Source organism: Phyllostomus discolor, chromosome 2, assembly GCF_004126475.2.
Source record: "Phyllostomus discolor isolate MPI-MPIP mPhyDis1 chromosome 2, mPhyDis1.pri.v3, whole genome shotgun sequence".
Classification (NCBI taxonomy): Eukaryota; Metazoa; Chordata; class Mammalia; order Chiroptera; family Phyllostomidae; genus Phyllostomus; species Phyllostomus discolor.
The window spans coordinates 71855320-71881982 of record NC_040904.2 but is presented as its reverse complement, the minus strand read 5'-3'; the positions used below and the strand labels follow the sequence as shown (position 1 = coordinate 71881982).

General features: G+C 33.5%; 1 protein-coding gene and 1 long non-coding RNA gene across 4 annotated transcripts in view; both read right to left on the bottom strand.

Moving 5' to 3' along the window:
- CADM2 (cell adhesion molecule 2) overlaps window positions 1-26663 on the bottom strand; it is a 1092572-nt gene that overhangs the window by 625601 nt on the left and 440308 nt on the right. The gene's annotated exons all lie outside the window — the stretch shown is intronic.
- On the bottom strand, window positions 21322-23646 carry LOC118498868. Its single transcript, XR_004901356.1, has 2 exons — window positions 23606-23646; window positions 21322-21428 (listed from the first exon to the last, which is right to left on the bottom strand). It is a non-coding gene; the product is annotated as an uncharacterized LOC118498868 (long non-coding RNA).

Below are 26663 nucleotides of genomic sequence, written 5' to 3'. Positions count from 1 at the left end.
GATACTTACTTATAAGATAAACTAAAAAATCTTATGTGCTTACCATATCACATGACATACATGTAAAAGTTTTTTAGTACATTTATATATGCCTGCACACTATGAGTCCATTCATCTGGACAGTACGAAAGTGTCAACAAACAATTCAACAGCTCCCAGATTTACCTTTATTCAAGCAACGCCTGCTATTATAGCGATTATTTGAATTATGTTTTCCTTACTTTCCCTATTTCTCACTGAAAGCTGTCTTCAAAATATTCATGCAAGGTGTCTTAGGTCTTCACAATATTATACATGTATTCTAATTTCTCTAAGAGTATGTTGAGTACTCAACAGACTGCGAAACAAACACAAAAAGAAGCCTTACATCTCAAACTCAGAAATCTGCCCTGTTGGCTGAGGGCAGCGTGTACACTCCCAACTGACCAGTCGCCATTGTTGGTCATTCAGTAACAAAAACCTCTTTAGGAAATGAATAAATATATATATATTTTGAGGAAAGTATTATGTTTCATAGAATGCAGATTTTATTTCATTTTTATATTAACTATTACTACTTCCTCGCTCTGCTTTGAAGCTAAATAGAATTACCTGTTTTCCTTCTTAATGTACATATAAGAATTTATATGTAAAAAATTTATGTCCTTGGCATCTTGACAGGTTTTTTATTCATCTGTTTCCATTTATTCTGCTATATTTAAACAAAAGGCATGTAAGTATAGGTTGAAGTGATTTTTTCAAAGTCGATTGGATATTATATCAATATACAAGAATAACAATGAGAAAGGAAGTAGAAAAAAGGTCATCATCTAGTCATCAGCAAGGACAGGCCACTAACATTACAATAATCAAGCTAGATAGAAGTCAAGGAACAGGTAACTAAAGAGATAAATAAAGTCGTTCATCTTTGAAAAAGTGCATAACATTTTTCTTGAAACATCTGTACAACATTATAGGAACACAAGCTGGTTGGTGGGAAGGTTCTGTAAATTTTTAACATGATTTCTCTGGTTTTGTATACATATTAATATTTACAGGCAGCAGACATAAAACATGTAATAAGATATTAGACTTTCGGCAAGGCTCTCTATCTGCATATATATTTTTTAAATTTATTATTCTTTCTATGTTCTTATAATTTGGCCTCTTTCTCTGTTTTGTTTCATCTTCAACTATTTCTTTCAGTCAATTCTACATTGATCCACATCAATCTACACTGTTTTTTAAAGATTTATTTATTTATTTATTTATTTATTTATTTATTTATTTATTTATTTTAGAGAGAAGAGAAGGGAAGGAGAAAGAGTGGGAGAGAAACATCACTGTGTGGTTGCCTCTCATGGATCCCTCATAGGAGACCTGGACTGCAACCCAGGTATGTGCCCTGACTGGCACATTGGAATTGAACCAACCATCCTTTGGTTTGCAACTCGAGCTCAATCCATTGAGCTACACCAGCCAGGCCTACATTTTCTGAGTTTTCTATAAACTCCATATGATACCTCATACACTTTTCTCAATTTTACCGTTATGACTTTCTTTATTGACTTTCCTTCCGTTAATCTACTTGAATTTTTTAATATGTGATCTTTTTACCCTACCTTGTGTTTCTCCACAAAAGAGATACCTGCCTTGTAAAAATATTTTTAGCTATGTGTGTTTTTTTGTTTTTTTCCTGGGGCTTAGGCAATATTGCCATATTTGGGAGATTTTAAACCAAGAATGTAAATCCAAAATGCTACTAAAAAGTAAAAATCAACTTCCCATTTATCTTTGTATACAGTGTTAGCCAAAATAAAGATAAGGAAAATGAAATTTGGTAGATTATATTTAAATATAATGCTGCCTAATATCATAAATAAATAATGTAAAACACTTCACAGATGTTAGTTTCATTGACTACCAGCATAAATCTGGAAATAAATAAAATTACAAATATTATATTTATAAGTATTTATAATACTGAGAATAAAATTAATCACAAATATGTATACAATTTTGAACAGTAATGTGAAAAACATTGATTTGACTATTAATGATCATTTTAATTAGTATTATTAATTAAGTTGCTTTCTAATGTTATTCATTTTGTCAATAATATAATATTAAAAGTTGAGTGTGTTTATTACTACGAAATTAGTAAAGTTATTTAAATACAGGAAGATTAAAATACAAAAAAGAAAACACTGAAGGCAAGCTAAATATATGAAGTACTTGGCTACAGGTGAGAATTTGGTTAGGGCTTTGTATACATTAAATGAGAACAATATTGAATGTTTAAAAATATTGACTGCAAAACATGGAGTGGGAAATAAATTAATAAAAAATGAGGGCAACAACACTATACACTGTCATTGCATATAATTCATATAGTTCCTTTTTCTCCCTAAAGGAAACAGAGTACCTGTACTATCATCATAGCTGATAGGAAATAAATCTCAGTGATCACAAGACCATCATTTAAAGGTTACCATGCTGAACCTAACGTTGCACAGTTTTCAGTGGCAGAGAAAAACCAGAATAGCTCTAAGCTGCTGATGTACTTATTACCCCAGTAGCCTCTTCATACAGATTTTTACACTCCCTATGTTTTGTAAAATAGATTAATAAACATTAAGGTTCACAAGACTCCCTGAGAAAGGCCGAGTCCAACCTCCAGAATAGTAAAACATGGGGAGTCTAAGGACCAAATGTTCTGGAGGAGAATAAAAGGCTGAAAAATGCAACAGGGCATGGTTCACACCTGGCATTTTACAACCTTGAGTAGAAACCAAATTTCCTAATTATGGCTAGAATGAAAATGGAGCCTTTAGACTGGGAACCAGATCACATGATAGCCTATAACTCTTTCAAACTCAGACACAGATTCATTCATCTATGCCATCTCTTTAGTTTTGCTACTCATGAATTTAGAAAGAAGTGCATCTGAAAAAACCATAGAAATGCATTAACTCTCAGTACTCTGTCTTATAATTACCGTGAACTAACTAGTCTCACCATTTAATTTTAAACTATAATGCATATAAGCAATTCTCTTAATGGAATTAATTGCATTAAGTTGAATTCCTCCAAAAGTAATGTTATAAAATGAAATAATTACTTTGATTTATATGAATGTTTTATATTAAATAAAGTCACCTTGCTTTCACATTGTACAAAGATAATTTTGAGTCCATGTTAAAGTGCTTTACCCTTCTAAATTGTGTTTTTGATAATTCAATACTTTGATTAGAACATTTCTGCAATGTAGATGTCATCACTGCATTGCCCTTTTTAATGCACATTCTTTATTTGTCTTAATAGATTGCCCATGAACATTTCAGGAGGAGTCAAGCATCCTAAAATGTATGGTATATTGAAGGATGAAATTGTTGATTAAGTTAATTGACTACAATTATTTTAGCTGTAGATATTAAAATGATTAAATATACTGCTTTTCTGGTAATCATTGAACAGTTTCATTGTTACATAAAAAAACTATAGAATGAAAAGGGAAAAAAAATAGCAACTCATAGAAAAGTTGATGAATTACTGTACATTCAACCAGAATTACATGCCATTTAAAATCAACTTATTAATAAGTCATGTGTGAAATTTTCTCACACCTTTTAAAATATAGTTCCCAAAACCCATTTCAAATTCTTGCTACATATTATCTATTGCAGTTTATCTTTGTGAACAGCAAGTATTAAAATGCAACCATACTTATTAAGGAAAACATATTTATCTGTCCTTTATGACTATTTTTTATGCACAGCCCATATTAGAATTAAAATGAAATATCCCTCTTTACATAACCCTGGCTGGTGTGGCTCAGTAGATTGAACACAAGCCTGAAAACCAAAGGGTTACTGGTTCGATTCTCAGTCAAGGCACATGCCTGGGTTGCGGGACAGGTCCCCAGTAGGGGGCATATGAGAGGCAACCACACACTGATGTTGCTCTACATCTTTTTCTTCCTCCCTTCCTCTCTCTAAAAATAAATAAATGAAATCTTTTAAAAGTACCTCTTAATATATCCCATAATTGTCATTCTTGGACCTAGGATGGAATTAAAATCTGTGATTTGACTTCTCATAGGAGGAAATCATTCACCATCATTTGGACTAGGATGATCGCCAGATGATATATTTAACTACTTGTTCTTTACTTGTGTTCATAGAAAATTATTAGATGCAGATACTTTTGAACATGAAGGGGTGAAACAAACAAACTAAAGGTGCAGAAAATCAATTGTATTTAAAGGCACTCTCAGAGGCGTTCTATATTCTACAAACATGAAATATTGGCAACCAACTGAATGTTCTAAAATAAGAGGATGTGCAAATAATTTTGGTAAAAATCACAGTAGGGAATAAATTTTGGTAATCAAAATTATTATTATTATTATTTTTTAAGATTTTATTTATTTATTTTTTAGAGAGGGAAGGGGGGAGAGAGAGAGAGAAAGAGAGAGAGAGAGAGAAAGAAACATCAATGTGCGGTTGCTGGGGGTTATGGCCTGCAACCCAGAAATGTACCCTGGCTGGGAATCGAACCTGGGACACTCAAAATTATTTTTGATAAATTGTTAGTGGTTAGAAATATTCTGGAAAACTAGTAGTAAAAATAAATAAATAAAATAATTAAAATAATCTATTTGCCTTGATTCCAACTACATTATCATCATCATCATCTACTATTTAGAAAGTACTTACAAGGAACATTGAAGAAATATTGCAGCATTAACTCAAGTTTGAGTGCTATGATTATAGTTTATCAGTGAGAATTGTTAATACATTGCACAATGAGGTAGAGTGATTTTTTCTTCACTATACTTTTCTTAATGATGATGTTTTCTTTGTATATTCATAGAATAATAAAATTTAATTTAAAAGTCAATATGTGATTAATAACAAAATGCTGATTTAAACAAATATATTAAAAGTTAAGAAGAAAACTTCCATGGACTTTTTCCGATAAATTTTCATAAAAGAGAAGGGACTGGAATGGTCTGGTGGACAAGCCAACGAGAAGGTTTAGGTCTAAGTTGTGAACATAATTTAGGTACTAGGGATGTATACCTCCAATGAAAGTAACATTTTTCAAGTAAAACCAGCTTGTATTTGAAAATGTTACCTTCATTTTCAAATTCCTTTGCATTTAATTTATTTTACTATCAACAACAAAGTTAAAAAAATCAATATTTACCTTTTTAAACAAATATTTTTGAGAGAAATATTGCTATAATGTACTTTCTAAAGTGAGACTTGAGTAATAATTTGTTGTTTTTGTAGAAGTATAATCACATAATATATACATATAATTGTCAAAATATACTCTTTGGAACTCTGGTAGGATATCAATAATTGTTACATGTATGTTACAGAGAAGCATACATATATTTTACTGGAGACATGTTGAAAGGAAAATGAAAAAGTTATCTTTGCTCTCCTAAAACCTTATTGGTAGCTGAGTTTAAAGGACATGTTCCAAGTGATTAATATTCTCTCAACTTCTCCAGCAAAAATTTTTCAAAATTGCTAATAAGGGTTACAAAAAACTGAATGGCTTATATAGTTTACTAAATAAATTCTTTCATTTTACTCCTGTCTTTTTGATTTTTTTTTCAAGACAATCTCTATATTCTGTCATTATTCCTACTTTATCAGGCTTCAGAATCCGGACTAAACTGGTAAAATACATGTGGCGCTTCCTTGTGTCAGGTGCAGCCTAATCGTGAAGCTACTACTGCTCTTTCCCCAGGCCCATCTAATCCAGTCACACATCACCTTCTCATTCCCTTACGTCAAGGTGGGTTGCCTCTTCCTGCTTCATTTTAGTACTGAACTAAAAGAACACACTAGCCCACAAAATGTCAAAGGTTCAATGGTTTAAAATATAAGAGCCCCAAATATCAGTCCTGCCATTTACTGGGCATCAATTGTGTGCAAAGTAATTTACACAATCACTCTCTTGAGGGGAAGAGAAGCATAGTTTTATGGCAGATGAGGACACTAAGAGGCAGAAAAATTTAAACTTGCCCCAGGTCACCATGTTGCAAAGTTAAGGAGCTGTTCCTGAAAGCTGGGTGTGCCAGACTCTGAAGCCCCCACTTTTTAGCTTATTGTTATGGCAAAAAGCACTGTTGAAAACTAAAACTCTTAAGCAAGAATGACATATGCATTAAAATAGTGAAGAAGTAATATGAATAGTAACTATGCTGAGTTGTTAACTATTATTTGAATAACTCATTGAGAACAGGGTGTGATAAATGAAATGATACAATCTAGGCTTGTTGTACGCAATCCCTAAATGTAAGTTGCTGACTAGTTAGAAACAATCATTATATTCTAGTGTGTGTTGACATCTCCACTGCACAATATCTTTATTCTTAAGTGGACAGACAATACCACAGACAGATGGTATTCAGTGAGATGGATTCACTGAGATGGATTCAGTGAGATGGATTCACTGAGATGGATTCAGTGAGAAAGTAAGACCCCACTTAGCTCTTAAATGGGTCACATTAACATGAGCAAGTAATGTAGGTTGTGAGGGATCATGGCTCAGTCAGTGGTTTTATTTTCACTGTTAGATACCATTAAATTAAATAAAGTGGTTAGAACTGCAGAAGTTAATATGGAGATGAGACACAAAATGACCTTTAACTTTAGATATTATCAGAAAAACATAGAATGAAGTTTCATTCAGATAAGCACACAAAACAAGAGACGCTATACAAAATCAAAGCAGGACAGCAAATCAGGATCTGTAACAAATAAAGCCTCCTTTTTTAAACAAAATCTTTTATTGTAAAACCATAAGCATGTAATTCTGTAACATAATATCACATTCAAGCACACCATAAGACATTTTAGGTGAAATATTCAAATTAAAACTATAAATTACTACACCCATGTTCTCACCTGGCCAACCACACTCAAGCAGGCATTACTTCTGCAGGACCCTGTTTATAATTTGGGCAGTCAATAATCCTCATGGGAATGTAGAACTCAAACATTTGTTACGAGTTCAAACATTAGAATGTAGTTAATATTATAAATAAAGTAGTAATTTGTCTTTCTATAGCTATATTTCCAATGTGTATACCAGTTTCTAAAACTCTTATTTGTTGAATGGATGAGTGAATAAATAAAGGTATGGTTATGTTGAAATTTTGAAAAAGAACCTTAATTTTGACACATTTTTTAAAGATTTTACTTATTTTACTTTTTAGAGAGAGAAGAAGGGAAGGAGAAAGAGAGGGGGAGAAACATCAATGTGTGGTTGATTCTTGCATGCCCCCATCTGGGGACCTGGCCTGCAACCCAGGCATGTGTACTGACTGGGATTCGAACCTGGGACCCTTTGCTTTGCAGGACCTCACTCAATCCACTGAGCTATACCAGCCAGGGAATGACACATATTTTTAATAATAGTTAATTGGTTGCAGTACTATGTATTTAATTTGGAGGTATTTCAGTAAAAAAAATGTAAAAAATAAAATCTTAAACCTGGTTAGGGAAAGCATAAGAGAAATCATATAATGAAGAAATTGAAGTCTAAATAAAAATTAAATTACACAATTATTTTGCTGATAAAAGAACAACCGTTAGTGAAAATCTTTAAAAATATAAATACTAATAAAAATTACTGAGTTATTTCTTTTTACTGAAAAGAATAACAGGAACTGTGATAAAATTGAAGATATTAGAAACAATCAAATTCAAAATTGTAATCATGCTAAAACTTAGGAAATAGATTTTGGCAAAATTAATAAATCTATTTGGCAGTAGATTTCATATACCATAGTTTGTGAAAGAAACATTTAATGACTGCCTACAGATGTGAGGAACTGCAATAGGAACTGGAAATACAAAGAGAGCTAAGACATGTAACCTAGCCCCAGGGGTCCAAAAAATAATTTTGATTCCAGTCAGAATGAATTAGATACTCTTCAAATTATAATCTCTGAGTGTTGTGATGTATGAGTACTGGTATAATTTGAAGCATCATTTCCCATAAAGTTCTCTTTTGATCCATTCAAAATAATACAATTCAGAGAGAAATAGTTAAAACTCATAACTCTAAAGCATGATTCAAAGAAAAGCCTGATTGTTAGTCTAGCCATATTTCTATATAACCTATAATTGGAAAAAACAATTTCATTCTCTAGGTCTGTGGGGCAATATGCAAATCAGAATTTATCTGCACAATGGGGTTTTGTGATTTCACTCAGTATAACCTATCTTTATTTGCTAGCTCCTTCCATTACAGAAGGTTCAACAACTCCCACTTCTCCAGTGCTCTGGCAAAGAAGCAAGAGATTGCTTCCCAGGCAGGTAGTCACAAGTAAGCAATTTCAGGAATCCTTTAATGAGGCAATCCATAATGGTTTTCCTAACTGAGTTCTTTCTCCAACCACAGGATAAAAAAAAAGTAATTCTAGCAGCTTGTTTGAAGGAAGACCACACGCACACACACATACACACACTCGCATGTATTAATTCCTTGTGTTACAAAGAAAGAAATTTAAAACATAAATGAAATTATTTCAAATACTTATAACTCAACAGAATGAAATGTATCACTTTAAGTATTTATTGAGGATGCTCAGAACTTTTTCTGTTTCTCTCTCTCAAATGAATAACAGACACTATGATTAGAGGATAACTTCATTTCCTGATATACCTTCAAAAAAGTGCTAAATATTACGAGATGACTATGATCTTAAACATATACATGGAAATATTAAGGTATATTGGAGATTTCAGGACTTAGTTTGTATTTTATAGATATACTTGTTAAGCTAATTAATTATTATACTATGAGAAGTTTTAAAAAATTATTTATTTCATTTTTTAGAAAGAGGGGAAGGAAAGGAGAACTAGAGGGAGAAACATTAATGTGTGGTCACCTCTCGAGTACTCCCTACTGGGGACCTGGCCTGCAACTCAGCCATGTGCCCTGACTGGGAATCACACCAGGGTCCCTTTGGTTCCCAGGCCCGTGCTCAACCCACTGAGCTACACCAGCCAGGGAGGAATTTTTTAAAAAATAAAATGCAGCACTTTGCAACAGCATGGATGGTACTGGAGAGCATTATGCTAAGTGACATAAGCCAGGTGGTGAAAGACAAACATCATATGATCTCACCTTTAAGTGGAACCTAATCAACAAAACAAATAAGCAAGCAAAATATAACCAGAGACATTGAAATTAAGAACAAACTGAAAGTAACCAGAGGGGAGGTGGGAGGGGAAAATGCAGTGGGCAGGTGAGGAAAGGTTTTCAGGAACAACTATAAAGGACACATGGACAAAACCAAGGCAGCGTGGGATCAGGGAAGGGAGATGGGGATGGCTGGGGTGGGGGGGAATAAGTGGGGGCGATGCAGACAACTGTACTTGACCAACAATAAAAAATAAAATGAATAAGTAAAATCTTAAAGAAATAAAATGCATCTGAACCATTATGTCTAGAGCCTGGTCTGGAATTTATATATTTGGAATTAATATTTTATATAGACTAACTGGTATCACTACTATAGTTCTCATCTCTTTCTTCAATGCATAAAATAAAACTTCTAATTATAATATTAGTATAAATTATTATAAATTATTTATGCAAATAATGTTGTAATTGTGGTTATTGAAAATAACCACAGAATTTAACCATTCAAATCCTTCCCAATAATTGGGGTGAGGGGGACTCAAATTTCTATTTAAAAGCTTGAAACTAGTAATTTCTGCAGAAATTCTTGGACCTTTCTCCAAAATGCAAGTTCCTCAGTGAATGAGCTCCAGGTTGCCTTTTTCCTCCGCTGCTGGTCTGTGGCTTCTGCTGACTCTACACTGCCCTTCCACCACAGCTCACTGTGGACATTGGCATGTTACTCTCATGGCTATACCTACAAGGTGTCACAAGCCATGATGGGTATGACACTTCCAATAAGCGCTGTTGTTAATACAACACTTATCTTTGTTGTTAAATATCAACAAAGATATCTTTGATGTTAATTACTAGTTTTGCAGCCAAGTCTTTCTAAGTCTCTCACTCCTCCATTCACAGCATCCAAGCTCTTCATCTTCAAAGAATCTTGCAAATTCTTTTACCCTCTATTTTTCACCCAGTTTCAGGGAAACCACTTCCAGGCATTGTGTCTTATTCACAACAAGAGACTTATACGTCATCTCACATGTCAACAATGCCCTCTACTTTACCAGACTCCAGCCCACCATATCCTCCTTCCTAGTCTGCTCTGTAAAACCTCACCTCTTTATTTAGCCATCTAGGCTGAAGAGAGAGCATGACCTGGAAAAAGCTATGCAATTAAGTATAAATCAATAGCTTTCAAACTCAGGTGGTCATTTAGCTCAAAATTATTTGTCTTGTTTTCCCCCATTCAATAGTCACTCCAAAATTTTAGTGCAAATCTCAAACTTGCCACCTACACTCCATCCACATTTTTAGCACACAAACTTAACCTCATGCACTTACAGATAAATTGTCATCATTAGTAGACATCAGTTCCCTTCCATTCAGCCTGTTACAATCCCAAATGGTTTCATCTCCTCCTGGGCTTTTCCTCATCAACCACCCTGTCACGTATTTGCATCTTTACTGTGTTTTTAAAACTTATGCTGACTCCTCCTTCTCAACACATGTAGCACTGTGAATGATGTATAAGGGTTAGCTAGGCAGGACAATGCAGTGTATGTGTGCATGTGGGTGTGGGCAATTGGGAAAGAAGGCAGAGAGAACATTCAAGTATGAGAATAAGCATCAGTCATTTATCTACATTAATTAAGCCCAAATCTGACAATACAGGCTTTTTACAAATACCCATCTAAAAACACTAAAGAAAGATGTTATTGTCCTAATTTTATAAAGCTGGAAACTGAGATACAGATTTTGCAACTAGCTCAATGAAGTAGTATAGCTAATTAATTTAGCTCTTACTACTTATTAGGTGTGGTCTGTCTTATTCTCCCGTTGTTCCTCTTGGTTTACCCACACACAAATGTGGGACTGCCTGGTCTGCCAGCCGCAGCCTTGCCACAGGTAGTCTCCAACCCAGCTGCCTGTTTCTGCCCCTCCTGCCAGTTTGGATGAATATTTCTTCTTTAACTCCTTGGTTGTAGGACTTCCATACAGTTCGATTTTCTGGAAGTTCTGGTTGTTTTTTGTTTTTAAATTGTTTTTTATCCTTTTGGTTGTGCAAGGAAGAGAAGCATATCTACTTGTGCCTCCATCTTGGTTGGAAGCCTACTATTTGATCTAATGAAGCAATTTTGACTCATAAAATACATCCAGTTAAAATATTGCACAGTGTAAATTTCTGGGCTTGGGTAAAATGAGCTATTATCTTTGGCTCACAGGTACTACACAATTTAATTGGTCAGACAGCCATTTAGTCAGCTGTAATTTCTCTATATTTTTATATCTCCAAATGTAGTTTTGCCATTTCTCTTCAAATTATGGTAGCTAAAAATTTGAGTTCTAAAATATAAGTAATATTACAACAATAAGTTATTCTTGGTTTTAGGGATCACTGACAATGATTCTAGAAAATACCATAATTTAGATATATAAAATAATCATATATGTGGAAATAGTTTCATGAATCATTATCTTCCAAGACTTTGGTAAGCAAAGTATTATAACTATAAAAGACCAAGATTATTAAAATTGATATATATATAACTCTAGAAAAAACCATGAAGAAATTCATAGGTTAAAAATATTATCTCAGACTGTCTGGTTCATAATGCTAACATGCTAATGTATTTCTTTCTTAGAACTATGGTCACATTCCAGGTAAAGAAGAAAGCTCTGGATCTTTTCCCAGACTTTATCTGCTCTGCAGGACTTACTGGAAAATCTTATTACACAAAATTTGTAAAAGAAATTCTGAAATCAAGATATCATTACTGTATTGTGCTTGCACATGTTGATTTTATAAAAATGGAAAATAGGGCATGAGAAAGAAAGAAAAACACTGACTTCATCAGCACTTTTAACTAGCCATTACTGTTCCCAAGAGAGAATCATTAAGTCTGGTAATTCATGGCTGAATATTCTCTTTTGAACCCTACATCACTTTTTCTACTCAGAATTAATTGGTTAAGTATACATGATGGAAAAGGTGGAGCGGAGGGCAAAGGCACTGATTAGAAGTGTACCAACTGCTCTTTTGAGTAAACAGAATATGTTTGTGATCTCTAATATTTTCTCTTAATAAAACATGTACTTCTCTTATATGGAAGATTTCTAAATTAATTCCTTTCTAGTTTTTTTTCTATTTTAGCACTGTTTGAAATGCTATCCTTGTTTCTTATGGTTCTTAGTGAATGGAATGCTAGATCAACTAGTATTTAATAAAATTTTACCACAATATTACTATATTAAGTCTAGCACATAATAGGCAATATTTAATATTTGAAATTAATCATATTTTCAAAAGTTTCTGATATTTCATATAACCTTTAGTCACAAAATTGACAATTTTAAAACATTAAACATGAATGGACACAGACAACAGTGTGGTGATAGGGAGAGGGAAGAGGAAGTGGAGGCTGGAAGGAGGGAGGCAAAGGGGGAGAAAATGGGGACATCTGCAATAAAAATAAAGAAAAAATCACACAATAAGGAAAAACATGATAAATAAGAAATTATATACTTGAATGTATTTAAGATTTTTCATTGTAATAACCCAATTTTCCTATTTGGATTTCAGAGCACACATTAACACTTCCTTCAACAGTCAACAAAACAACCACACGTCCCAAACCACTCAGGAAGCCAGGTCTAGTCCAACAAAAAGAATGATGTTTGGGATACGTGGCAGGAGAGTCAGAACCGTTTATTTCAGCTTTGTCTAAATGCTTGTTAATATATTTCTTCCCTTGGAAAAAGCACTATCAGCTATCTCAGTACACTATCATATTCATTAATTCATAAAGAACCCAAATTTCTGGGTAAAATTGTGTTAATTGCTAATTCTTTAAAATAGGCAAGAGGTTGAGGGGCAGTGTGGCATTAGAACTCTATTAGCTTTCCACACTCACCTAAAGTCAAAGTTTAAAAATGTTTAATTTCACTCTTCATTTTATTTTAAATTAAAAAAATCAATTCATAGAAAGAAAACAAAAACTCTAATAAAACTGTTTATATCAATGTTTATAGTAGGATGACTGTGATGGTTAGTTGTATGTGTCAATTTAACTGAGCTGAAGGAGGCCCAAACAGCTGGTAAAACATGATTTCTGGGGGATACCGTGAGAACCTTTCAAGAAGAGATTAGCATTTGATTTGGTATATTGAGTAAAGAAGGTGAACCTCATCTTTGTGAGTAAGCATTATCCAATCCACTGAGAGCCTAAATAGAACAAAAAGGCAAAGAAAGGGCAAATCCGCCCTCAATTTGAGCTGGGCAGTCCATCTCCTGCCCTCTGACACTGGCCCAATGAATTACACACTAGCATCCCAGATTCTGCAACTTGTAAATGGCAGATCATGGAACCTCTTGGGCTCCATAACTGTATGAAGCAATTCTTATAATAATTCTGTTCTAATATATCTCTCTGTATATAGCCTATTGGTTTTGTTTCTAGAGAGAATTCTTACTGATACCATGGCTTTGCCCTATCTTTAGCAATCTGATGTCACATGATTTGACTGATGTGTTCATTCAGCTTTTGTCTACTAGAAATGTCTGATCTTATATATTTTTCTGTACTATTTGAGTCTCATTAGTCATTAATACAAATTTTATGCAAAAGTGTATTTAATATGCTAAGAGCTGCCAAAATTGCATACTCTCAATTATCCTTACATTTAGGAATGTTTGTGCAATCCTCATATAAAAAATAAGCCACTTTTATTTATTTAATTAATTTAAGATTATATTTATTTTTAGAGAGAGAAAGGAGGGCAAAAGAGAGGGACAGAAACATCAATGTGTGGTTGCCTCATGCCTGCCCCCTACTGGGAACCTGGCCTGCAACAGTAGCATGTGCCCTGTGTGGTAATTCAATTGGTGACCCTTTGGTTCACAAGCTGGCACTCAATCCACTATGCCACTCCAGCCGGGGCACATGCAGAGTTTTTTTGTAAAACATCAAATTACCCAGGTGACTCAGCCCTGCTATAGCCCATATTTGGTGCCTGGCAACTTCTGGCTTTTCCCAAAATTAAAACCACCTTCGAAAGGGAAGAAAGAGATTCCAGACCATCTCTGAGATTCAGAAAAATATGGCAGGACAGCTGATGGCTATTAGGAGAACTGGGTGAGGTCCCAAGGTGCCTACTTTGAAGGGGACCGAGGTGTCACTGTGCTATGTACAATGTTTCTTGTGTCTTGTATCTTCTTCAGTAATTGCCTCTGTTTTTCATATTACATGGCTGGATACCTTCTGGACAGACTTTGTATACCCTCTTTCTATGCCTGTTCACAACCTAACTTACCTCTAGTATGTGTTCACCCTGCTAATAATATTATTTCCTTGCCTCTTGTATGCACCCTCACCAGGGACAGAACCTGCAATCTAGGACTTTGCCCTGACCAGGAATCAAACCGGTGATCTTTCACTTTGAGGGGCAACACCCACCCAACTGAGCCGCACAAGTCAGGGCAAAAAAATGAGCCACTTTAAAAAATAATATTCTCCTTTTTTATTTGCCAAAGTATTAGAGAAAGAGATCCAAGTATTGAAAGGAAGATTAAACAAAATGATTTTGGGGTTCTTGGCAAATAGAATTTTTTTTTTATTTTAGAATCTAATATCTCTATACGGTTTCATATACAGTGCAAAATAAATATTCTCTTAACCTTGAATCAATTAAATTATTAATTCACCTTTGAAATTCTGATTCGAACTATTTTAAAAGGCTGTGCCTAATTTATTTGACAACTCAGATGGATTAAAAAATAAAATATAAAATATAATCCTCAAAAAAATCTCTGCATTGCTGACTAACTTATTAGCAGTATTCCCGCATTATATATAATAGTAATAAGTTCTCTGTCTTGTATTTTTAAAACTCTATCTACTGGTGAGGGAATTTTACTCCTATAAGAAATCATGTGACAAAGGACAGAGCAAGAAAGGAATAGGGCTCTGGCAGATAACACAGACTCATGTGATGAAGAAAAAAAGCTGAATCTCAAGGGAGGAGAATCATGTAAAAAGTTTTCAGAAAAGAAATTAGTGCCTGGGATCTTGCAAACCTGCTGAAGTAGAAACAAGTAAATGGTTGTAGTATAATTAGATTCATACACAAAACTTAAAATTCATTAAATGAAACTTAGACTGAGAGAATGCATAGCAATGAGAACTGCATGTTGTTCCATTTAAAGGGGGTCTATCAGTCACAGGCCACTGGCAAGGACAGAGGTAGAATAATTATAGTGAAAAACGAAGACTTGCTAAATGAGAAAAACATCCCACAGCCACTCCCCTAATTCTATTCCCTTGCTACAGATTCATGGTTTTGTTCTAATACCATTTGACTCAGGGGAAGTTGAGTCCTTCCACAGTCTCAGAGGAGAATTTGATTATTCTAGTTTGGCCCACAGGATATTTTATTTCCCTTTCCTATCCTTGGTTTACAAAGAGGCATGACATAAGATTCATAAATGAGTCACATACTTCTAAAATATATATAAGTATGTAAAAATATTTAGATACAAATAGCCCTATAAACATTAATACAAGTAAACATGAAGGTAAGCTAAAATGTGGAAGTATTTTAAAAGACTGATTTGTTATTTTAACTTATTAAGTTATTAAGCCTGATTCTGGCATTCAGAAATAAAATAATATTTTTGTTTTTTTTTATTTTTAAGAGAGATTTTTAGCAAATTATAAAATATAAGAAAATATCATCAATTGTTATTACAATCTTTGTGTGGGTGGCTTATACTTATATACACATTTTAAAAGTTTTATGGATGCAGATTATAACACATAATTAAATGAACCTTTTAGTTAAAATGTGAATGTAAAATATATATGTACACATAAAAACTTGCATTGAACTCTATTGTCAATCTCTTAGGAAAAGAACAGAGGAGACAAATACTGAAGTTATCACTGACAAGTAAGGTACAATCTGTCTAGGTTTTTTTTTTCTTTCTCCCTTTTTTGATATAAAACAATAGAACAGAAAATGTCAAGAAACAGATTAAATGAATCTTTGCTGTGATAGCCAATGCCACCATACAACTTAAACAGAAAGGGAATTACATGCCATATTTACTTGCATAATCGCGGTCTGTTCTGTCTTGCTTTGTAAGCCACTCAATTAAAATTAATCTATACAATGTCTACATATAGCAATTATGCAAGAGTAACCAATATGTGGGTAAATATGGTAGGTCAACTGAAAATATCATATCAGCAGAGCACAAATAGTGTGCTGAATTTCAAAAATTCTTAGTTAGAAATGGAAAGAAAAAGCTGCAAGCCCATCAGGCATAGGTAATAAGTTTGCACGTACATTTGTAGGACAGATGGCAAACCTACCACACAGAGTAATTTTTAGTAACCAATGTGCAATTTAAGAAGAAACATAAGAGAATAAATGTTTCTCATCCTTCTTGGGCTTTGAAAACATGATTCTTCTGCATAAAATAATTTATCATGTTAAATAATTAATTTGAAGAGGAGATAAACGATATTTAAATTAACTCCTAAGGATTGCCTGCAGTCTTATATACTGAAATACATGAAAACAACAAGCAATGGTTGATAAACATTTTAATGCCAAATGTTCCATTTTTACCAACAGAAACAAATGTAAAGAGAACTGTAATGATAGAGGATGGACCGAAAGCAGGCAGACCTTCACAAAGTAAAACCTAATCTAATTTCAATATTCTCCAGCTTCACCTCTTGCATCCTAAAATCCCTTGATCATGCATTCACCTTTCTCAGAGTCACATTATAGCGTCTCTTCTTTACTTTCAGTCTGAAATTCCTTTAATCACTAAGTCTAAAACTACTGATAGGCATTCATGTTATATTTGGTGTGAAGAATATGTGAATTCTGAGTTTTCTGCTAATTAAGTAACAAAAAATTATGCATCTATCAACAGTATGGCAAGTGAGATTCCTTGAGTCCAAAGCTGTTAAGAGGTCAGTGGTTTACAGAATCACTCCACAATATTTACCTTGTTTTTTTTTAAAAAAAAGTTAAACCCAAATATAATACTCATTATAGGACAACACAGGTACATAAGCATCAGTTTCCACAAATTAAAACAAAAACAAAGAAATTTCATTAGCTTTACCCAAGCCATCTTGTTTCTCAACTACAATTTCATTTCCTTTTTCTTTTCTTTACTTCTTTTATTTGTTTCAAGTAAGCACTTAGTAATGTGGTTAAAATAAATGTTTGATGGTTCTCATTACTTAAGTGCAAAGATTTTCTATTTCAGCTTTTTAATACATTGTCTCAACTTGTATTTATTCCTGAAAATTTCCAACTGAAAACCTAAAAGAAAAAAAATGAGTTCTGTTTTTGTCATGAAGCACATTATATGTTTCCCTGAAAGAAGTAGTTTGGGTTATACATTATTTCCTTCTACAGTACATGCACACAGAGTTCCTATAAATTTCATCATGTTACCACATATTCCCTGTGGAAATTAAACTATGTCACCTATGTACTACTTTTCTTGTTCTTCTACATTGTAAATGGAGAATTAAATTTAAAATGTATTTCAGAATTTAATGAGTGGGTCCTGACTGGTGTGGCTCAGTGGGTTGGGCTTCTCCTGCAAAGTGGAAGTTCTCCTGTTCAACTCCCAGATGGGGCATACACCTGGGTTTCAGGCCAGGACCCAGGCTGGGGGCATGGGAGAAGAAACCAATCTGTTTTTCTCACACACCAATGTTTCTCTCCCTCTCTTTCTCCCTTCATTCCCCTCTCTCTACAAATAAATAAATAAAGTCCTAGACAATGAAATTAATTACTGGGAGAAATATCCCAGAAAATAATATCAATGTCAAAGATAAGTAAATATATTTATCCATAAGATCAAAAGAGTGTGCATTAGGAGTTATTTTTAATTTTAATGCCACAAAAGTGTGAGAGAAAATTGACTACCAGTGTACACATGTTAAATAACAAGTAGTTCTTAAAATGCCTTCCTCTAAAAAGATCTCAGGATGAAAACTTGGCATGTGGCTGTCATAACTGGCCCCTCTTCCCACTGTAAAAACCTTTTATCCATTGAAGCTTTGACAGGGTTTGTTATGAATGATTTGATTTACTATAGGTGTTCGCAAACACAGGCACATCCCCTGTAAGCTTAGAAAACATGTTTGTAAGCCCCACCCTGACCTGTGGAATCAGAATGCCTGTGGATGCAGAGTGTCAGAAATCTGGGGTTGAATAATGTCCAGGTGATTCTGAAGTACCTTTAAGTTTGAGAACCACTGGTTTAGTAGATACCAAGCAAAATTATTAAGAAGACACATGATTATCATTCTATTAGTTGTTGTAATAATAATAGTCAGGTTCCTATAATGGGTTCTAGGATTTATTTGCAATTATCCAATGTACATGCAAAATAAGCTGGAAATGCTAGATGCTATTATAGAAATTCATGAATAAGAACAGGAGAAAATTTAGTCTTCGTTTCATCCAGTTTTAGCATCTATTGTTCCACATTCAAGGCAAAATGCTCTCTCAAACTTGGCATTCCAGAACACAGATTAGCAGTCCATCACTAAGTAACACACATGTTTAGCCCCTTGCTTTAGTCATGTCGTAGGGCCTGAATTATATAATGGATGGATGGTCTACGTGAGGGAGGCCAGTCTTGACAATGTGAAAATATGAGTATCTATATAATAATCTAAAAAGCAGGCAATGAAATTATTAATTATACTTTTATGGATTTCTGCACTGTTTTTTAACCTTTGCATTCTCTCTCTCAAAATAAGCCGATAATATTTAAAAACTAGGGAGCTGGGTCAAACATAATCATAATATTGAGAAAAAGTATAGATGGAGAACCTATACATTCTACTCTTGTAAAGAGTTACTATTTTACTATGTTTTACAACTAAATAATCAGAAGAGGAACCGCTTTCTCTGACTACTTGACTAATGCTCACACTAAAAACACTATTTTGAAAGGAGAGTGCAGTTTAAATTTTAAATGTGTTTATTTTTCCAATCTATTCCTTAATATTTTGATTGTCATAAGAATTCCATAATTCACTGAAAATTCAAACAAGCCATGTATTTTTCTTCTCTACAAAAATGTGTTTTAGATAAGCAGGATATAGACTGAAATGTAAGACCAGGGAAAGGACCATAAAAAAAGTTATTATCCAATTGATTACTTGCTGGGTCAAACCCTCAACTTAAATAGACCTACAACACTTGCCATAAGTAAAAGTTGCCTGGCTTAATTTTCTTTTTAATTAATGCAATTTATTTTTAAGTAGTTGTAAGTTTGCAGGAAAACTGAGAGAGAATTACAGAGTTCCCACTTACCTCTCAGCCCCATTAATATCTTGCATTAGTGTGGTGCATTTGTTACAATTAGTAAACCAATACAAATACATCGCTATTAACTAAAGCCCATAATTTGCATGAGTTCATTATCTGTGTTATGCCTTCTATTAATTGTAACAAATGCATCATAACATGTATTCACCATTATAGTATTTACAGAATAGTTCCACTACTTATAATCTAAGGGTGTGGCTCAATTTTAAATTACATTGCAATGGTAAAAACAATTTAAAATCCATTTGGGATAGGGCTTGAATATACTTAAGACTTTTTCTTTATTAAACTATAAAGAAGCTGTAAGTATAAGCTTCAAGTAAAGCTTATACTTATATGAAACTATATGACAGAATGGTATAGTTTGGTTCAAGTACCTTGCTTCTTGTCTTGACCAACTCAGGCCTCTATAACAAACTCCCATAGACTGGCTACTTAAACAGCAGAACTTCTCACAGTTCTGGAGGATGGCAAGTCCAAGCTAAAATTTTGCCCATATCATGTTCTTGTACTTTTCATTTCCAGAACTGTGAGCATTTTGAGTATACTGTGAATAAACAACAATAAATTAGGACTTACAGGTTTGACAAGTAAATTTAGAGAGTGTGTATGTTGATTTTCACTTAATAGTCTATGTGATATGCAATAGCTAGCATTATTTATATATACATATGTATACATATATATGTATATACATATATATAAGAATACAACATTTAAAACTTAAAGCTTTATTATTTCTCTCCTTACTGCATCTGATGAACTTTTTTAAGCTCTTCAATTACCAACAAAAATCACAGGTTTTCCTATATATTGGCACATAATCATCTGTTGAATCTCAAATTGGAAATGAACATCACAGATCTTTATGTCAAGACTCTTATGTGAATAAAACAAAGTTGAAAAATACAGCTAAGATAATTATAAGTAAAGACTGCCTACTATTGACTATCTTCATTAATTAGCACAGTCAGGACATTTATACTGCCTGTGATATAGGACATTTTCCTTTTACAGTATTTAGCTTCAGCATTGTCACAGAGAGCTTTCAAAACATGTAGCTTCTCCCCAATTGTAATTCATATAGATATACATATATATCTACATATACACATTAATATCTATGGTAGAGTGCTATTTAATCAGAAGAAATAATTATGCTTGCATACTCTTGTATCACTTCTTTATTTTTCACATTTTAAGCCTGTCCTAATCCCCACACAAATTTTCCCTATCGCTACATGCAGCCCCTGAATTCTTTGTCCCCATTGCTCATGTGAAGTTGGGGAGCACAACAGAGCAGGGCCCAGAAGAGCAGTGACAAATAAGACCACTTATAAAATGCATGGTACCAGTTCAATAACCCCTTTTGTATCCTATGAATCATTGTGAATATGTGACTCTTTTCAATTTTCAGACATCCCTGCAGTACCAAGCTGAAATCATTCCTTATTTCCTTGGATGTGAGATCTTTTCTCTCTAACAGTATTTAAACATTTAAGATGAAAAAATGTTGTGATTTAATAAATATAATTATGTTTGATTCTTTTGGAAAATAAAGAATAATTTAACTGAATGGCTATTATCAAAAGCATAAGAATATTCAGTTAATGAAGATATCTGTAAATATTATCTTTATCCTTTGCTACAAATAGAAAAATCTCTATAATATAGAAAATTCTGGATATCATGTTTGTTGGAGATAGCTACATTTTTAAGTGACTTTTAAGCACCAGCATTTCATTCATGTTATGAAACATAAAATGTTTTTTAAAGATTTCATTTATTTATTTTTAGAAAAGGGAAGGGAGGGAGAAAGAGAGGGAGAGAAACATCAATGTATGGTTGCCTCTCACCCACCCTTTACTGGGGATGTGGCCAGCAACCCACGGATGATCCCTGACTGGGAAGTGAACCTGAGACTCTTTGGTTTGCAAGGCTGTGCTCAATCCACTGAGGAACACCAGCCAGGGCCTAAAAATACAATGTTATATTGGAGCATAAGTTAATCTAGCTATTTTATAAAGAAATCAGTACAGAAAAATGTAAAGTTTTAGCAAATAGATGTTTTGGTATAAAATAAGATTCATGATGTTTTTCTGTCTTCTGTGGAGTTCTATTTTAATTCTTTAGCTTCTAAATGGCATTGGCATTACTATGATGTTGCTTAATCTAGCATGAAATGCCACAATAAATAATATATTATGCACTGCTCCCCCACAAATTTGCAATAATTAAATATTCTTGTTGCTTTTTCCCTAAGAGAAAGTCTAATGTATTTATGCATGTTGCTGACAACACAACTCTCTTTTACAAGCTTTGATCTTACTTCAGATGAGTCTTAAGTCCCTTATTTGTATACAAATCATAACATTAAAATCAAAGCATTAGGCTAAAATTTTGTTTGAAGTACATAACTTTATGCAGAAATACAATTAATAGCTCTCATGAACTCATGCTATAAAATGCGCAATGCTAGTGAAATGTAGTAAAGTGTGTTTAAACTTTTTAAAATATACTATCACTAATATCACAGGAAATACAGAGTAAAAGTATCTGAATAATTTAAAAGAGTTATTTTTATCAACTATCTTTTCTTGCAGACTCATTTGTAGAGAAATACAAATAACTGTAGCAGTTTGATAGATTTTTTTCTTCATTTAATTTTCTATTTCCTAGGCCAGATTTTACAAAACCTAGTCATTTTCCCACTTGCAAGCTTTCCTGAATCAGAATTCCCAGTCATTTTCCCACTTGCAAGCTTCCTTAAATTTAAGGAAGATCCTTAAATTTAAATTGCATTTAAATAGACAAGCAAACAAACAATGCACAACCAAAATTTTGGTCACTTTTATGTAAAGTAAATTTGAGAACCATAGTGTATGTGTGTGTGAATACTTAGTAGCGAACAATCTTCTTTCTATACTTCCTGAAGATGCAAGATACAAGCAAACTGATACCAGGTTCTTTGAAAGTCAATGAGAAGACATTCATTTATAATCTGATAATAAAAAACATATATATATATAGGCTCTGGCTGGTGTAGCTTAGTGGATTGAGTGCAGGCTGTGAATCAAAGGGTCACCAGTTCAATTACCAGTCAGGGCACATGCCTGGGTTTCAGGCCATGCCCCCCACCCCAGTAAAGGGCACATGAAATTCAACCACGTATTGGTGTTTCTCTCCCTATCTTTCTCCCCCCCTCTCTTTCTCTAAAAATAAATAAATAAAATCTTTTTTAAAAGTATATAGTTAAACACAGGTTTTATAGTGGAGGTAACACTGTATATAGCAAACCCTCAGTAGTTTAGAGTGAGGTTGAAGTTCTTTAAAATTACTTTTGTATCACAGCTGTTGGTCAAATGGAGGCATTTACACTTTAACAGGTTCTTTTGGTTTTCAAAACAAACAAACAAACAAACATATAAAAAACTTAGCATAATCCTTTAGGTTAATAAAATTTTTGTCTGAAAAGTCCAAACAACTTGATAGAGTTCTCAGGAAAATGTATGCTTCTAATATATAAACCAAACATCTGTACTTGAGGGGAAAAACACCTTCCCACTTCACTCTTTTCTCCAATAACATAGAGAAAGTAAAAGCTTCAGAAATGTGTGAGAAATGGCAGGCAATATAAAGTTTATGTAGAAAATGAGAAAAGTTTGAGGGGGTTGCACAAATCTGTAGAACTGCATAGAATTATCAGCTTAAAAAATGCCATGATAAAAGTGGAAATTGACAATCACCCCCTGTATTGCTTAGCCAACAGAAAGAACTCTGACTGAGGGATTGAACAGTGCTCTTTTAGATCAATGTGGAGTGTCAACGTGTATAGGTGAGAGAGAGACAGAGAGAGAGAAAAAACAGCTATCCTAAAATGTTTCATAAATTTGGGGGAACAACCCCCAAACTCTAGTTTCAGCCATGCAAAAATAACATTTTTTTCTAAGATTTTATTTATTTATTTTTAGAGAGGGAAGGGAGGGGGGAGAGAGAGACAGAGAGAGAGAGAGAGAGAGAGAGAAACATCAATGTGCGGTTGCTGGGGGTTATGGCCTGCAACCCAGGAATGTACCCTTGCTGGGAATCGAACCTGGGACACTTTGGTTCCCAGTCTGCACTCAATCCACTGAGCTACGCCAGCCAGGGCTCAAAAATAACATTTAATGCATTTGTCAAAATTATGTAGTTATTACAACACTTGAATGGCCACAATGAATGTCTGAAAATAATTTTTTTCAGATATTTTTTCCTTCCCTATGAAGAATTCAACTAGGCAGATTTTTCTAGCCCATCTTCACTTATTTGTTAACTCTTGGTGTCTTCAGTTTTTTCGAAGACCATTCACCCTGGAGCTAATTAGCTTGGAAATTATTATAGTTAAAGGAGATGCCTTAAAGGCATGGTATGATCAGCTGTGATTATGGGCCAAATAGTAATAGTTTATCAAAATTGCAAGCCAGTTCCCTAGCTTGAATCTGAAGCTATAAAATCTGGAATCATGTTTCCATATCATGTATGAATGAAATGGAAACATCTCTATCAATGTTTTTACTATTTTTGCTCATTTCAATTTCTTTCAGGTATATTTTTCTTTCAAGTGTACCTTAAACATATGCACAAACTAAGGAAAATATACTTGTTTCTGAATATATATATATATATATATATATATATATATATATATAAAGTATCCACATAAGAAGCAAATCTTCATAAAAAGCAATGAAAATTTGTACTGGTCCAAAAAAATTTGATTTCCTCTTGAAACAACTCATTTTTAAATCCATGTTTTAAAAGTCAACCCACATCAATCTTGAAGACCATAACTACGCTTTCTCAACTTGTACATAATTGTAGTGTGATAACATTTAACTCACTGCCTATCCTATGTGACTTTAAGCAAGATTCCTATTTTCTATTAACCTCATTTGCTGACTTGCATAGTTTCCTTTCCTTATTTTATTTTTAAGAAGAAAATAAATTTGCAGTGAAATATATTTCTAATCTCCACTAGGGCACCATGTGTCCCTTTACTGAGGATGGTATCTGGTTGACTTAAAAATGACTTTTCTATTAAGTTGAAAGTACAAGACAAAAGCGTGACAGTGAGAAAGTTGAACTAGCTTGGGGCTTGAAGATCTCGATTATACACTCAATACACACTGGTTACATGCCATTAAGAGAATTCATCTTATGGTTTTCATTGGTGACCTTCTTTCCCTAAAAACTCTGCCAGATTTAAAATTCTAGAGTTCAGCCACTATATACTATATATCTTTAATAGTCACTTAATTGGCAATAGAACTACATAAGGTTTTAAAATTGCAAAATGATTTAAAAACACATTTAGAATTGTTAATTAGTATTTATAAATATTTCCCTATGAATCATCTTAAATACTTTTTACAATAACCAAATTTAAAAATAATGAAGTTAAGATCCAAGAGATATTAAATTGTCCAAAATCCCTTAGCTAATACATACAGTAACTGCATTTGCAATAAAATTCTGATTCTAAATTCCCCTTTCTTTGTAAACCCCTTACAGAAAATCACAATATAACATATTTTTGAGATGATGCTTTCAGTCTAAATTCTGTGGTTAACTGCAGCTGGTGTGGGAGACCCCCTTGTATGCATCACTTCTCACTTCTGTGTTCAATGATGTCAATTTGTTAGCTTGAAATCAGCCATGGTACAAGCAGTTAACCATGAAAACTGGGAAATGCTACAAGTCAGGACCTTTTCCCTCCAAAGAGACAGTTATTAGACATTTACCAACACAATACTTCAGCTAGGCCTCAGCTACATTTCTGATGCCATTTTGTATGAAAATCTGTAATTTTTAACTTCATCTACAATTTGGCGATGAGTTTCTCAGGGGAAAAATGGCCCTATTATTTAAATAGGTATATTTTTATCACAACATATCAATTAATACATTAAAGTATATTAAACATTATTGATATTTACAGTAAATGTTACCAATACCATAAAAGTTCTAAACTTTTAAGTTTATATGAACATTTTACACAACAGGTAAAGCACATGATTGCTGAGATTTTCAGTCATGTTCATGGATTCTATTGAAGCTCAGTGCAAATTCATCATTCCTTAGTCTTCTGTTAGCTTCCTAAGCCTTTATATGCTTTAATAAGACCCCAAGAGTAACCTCTTTTCACAATCGTATTGCTTTCCACTGCATCAACCCCCCATACAATAAATGAGTTTACAACAGCATGCCTTCATGATACCACGTCGAACTACAAGTATGTAGTTTCAAAGGCAGAATGTATTTCTGTACACCAGGGTGCCCTTGACAAAGTATAGCTTGAGCAGTTATCTTTTGTATTGGAAAACAATACCTCTGCAATCTTTTCCTGGAATTGCCATTGACCAGACTACTGGTCTACCCAGTTTTGTCTGCCATTATAATTAGACTGTACTACCAACTTCAGATAGGTCACTGGATCTTGTCTGAGGCTGTTCTTCCTCTATGGTTATACCTCATTCCTTCCTTGCTAATTTATATTCTTCTTCTAAACAGAGGGATTACATTTCTTTTGAACACTGCTTTTTGCCTGTCACTATCACCAACAAAGAGCAGCTTTAGTTCATGATATATTTCAAAACCCCTAAAATATTTATTTGTCCCTCCTTCACTTTGAATGGCCCTTTTAGCCTACAACTTGGCTATCATTTAGAGTAACTTGTTCTCAAAGGAATTAGCTGTTTTTAATTGTTTTGAAGAAACATACATCACATGGTTCTACTAGTTTGTTTTCTCATTCTTTGTTTTAAAGCTAATCTCATTAATTTTATATAATTGAATAGAAAATATGAAATTATGGAGATATAATAATAGTACACATGTAAGTTGTACAAAATAGCAAACATGTTTGAAGATGAGCTGTATGAGAAAACCATCATGTCACGATATGCAGAAAAGAGATTGGTGTAAGTTGGAAATAAATGTGAAATAAGATACAATACTCAAGAGTGCATTTACCTAAAAGTTTCTCTGATGCTAGAAGATCATTAAATTAGTTCACTATGGCTCTAGAATAAACATAAACATTCCTTTAAAGTCATGCAGTTAGAATTAAAATTCACAAATAATGGGATATTATGGGTCTCAAGGGGTGGTAT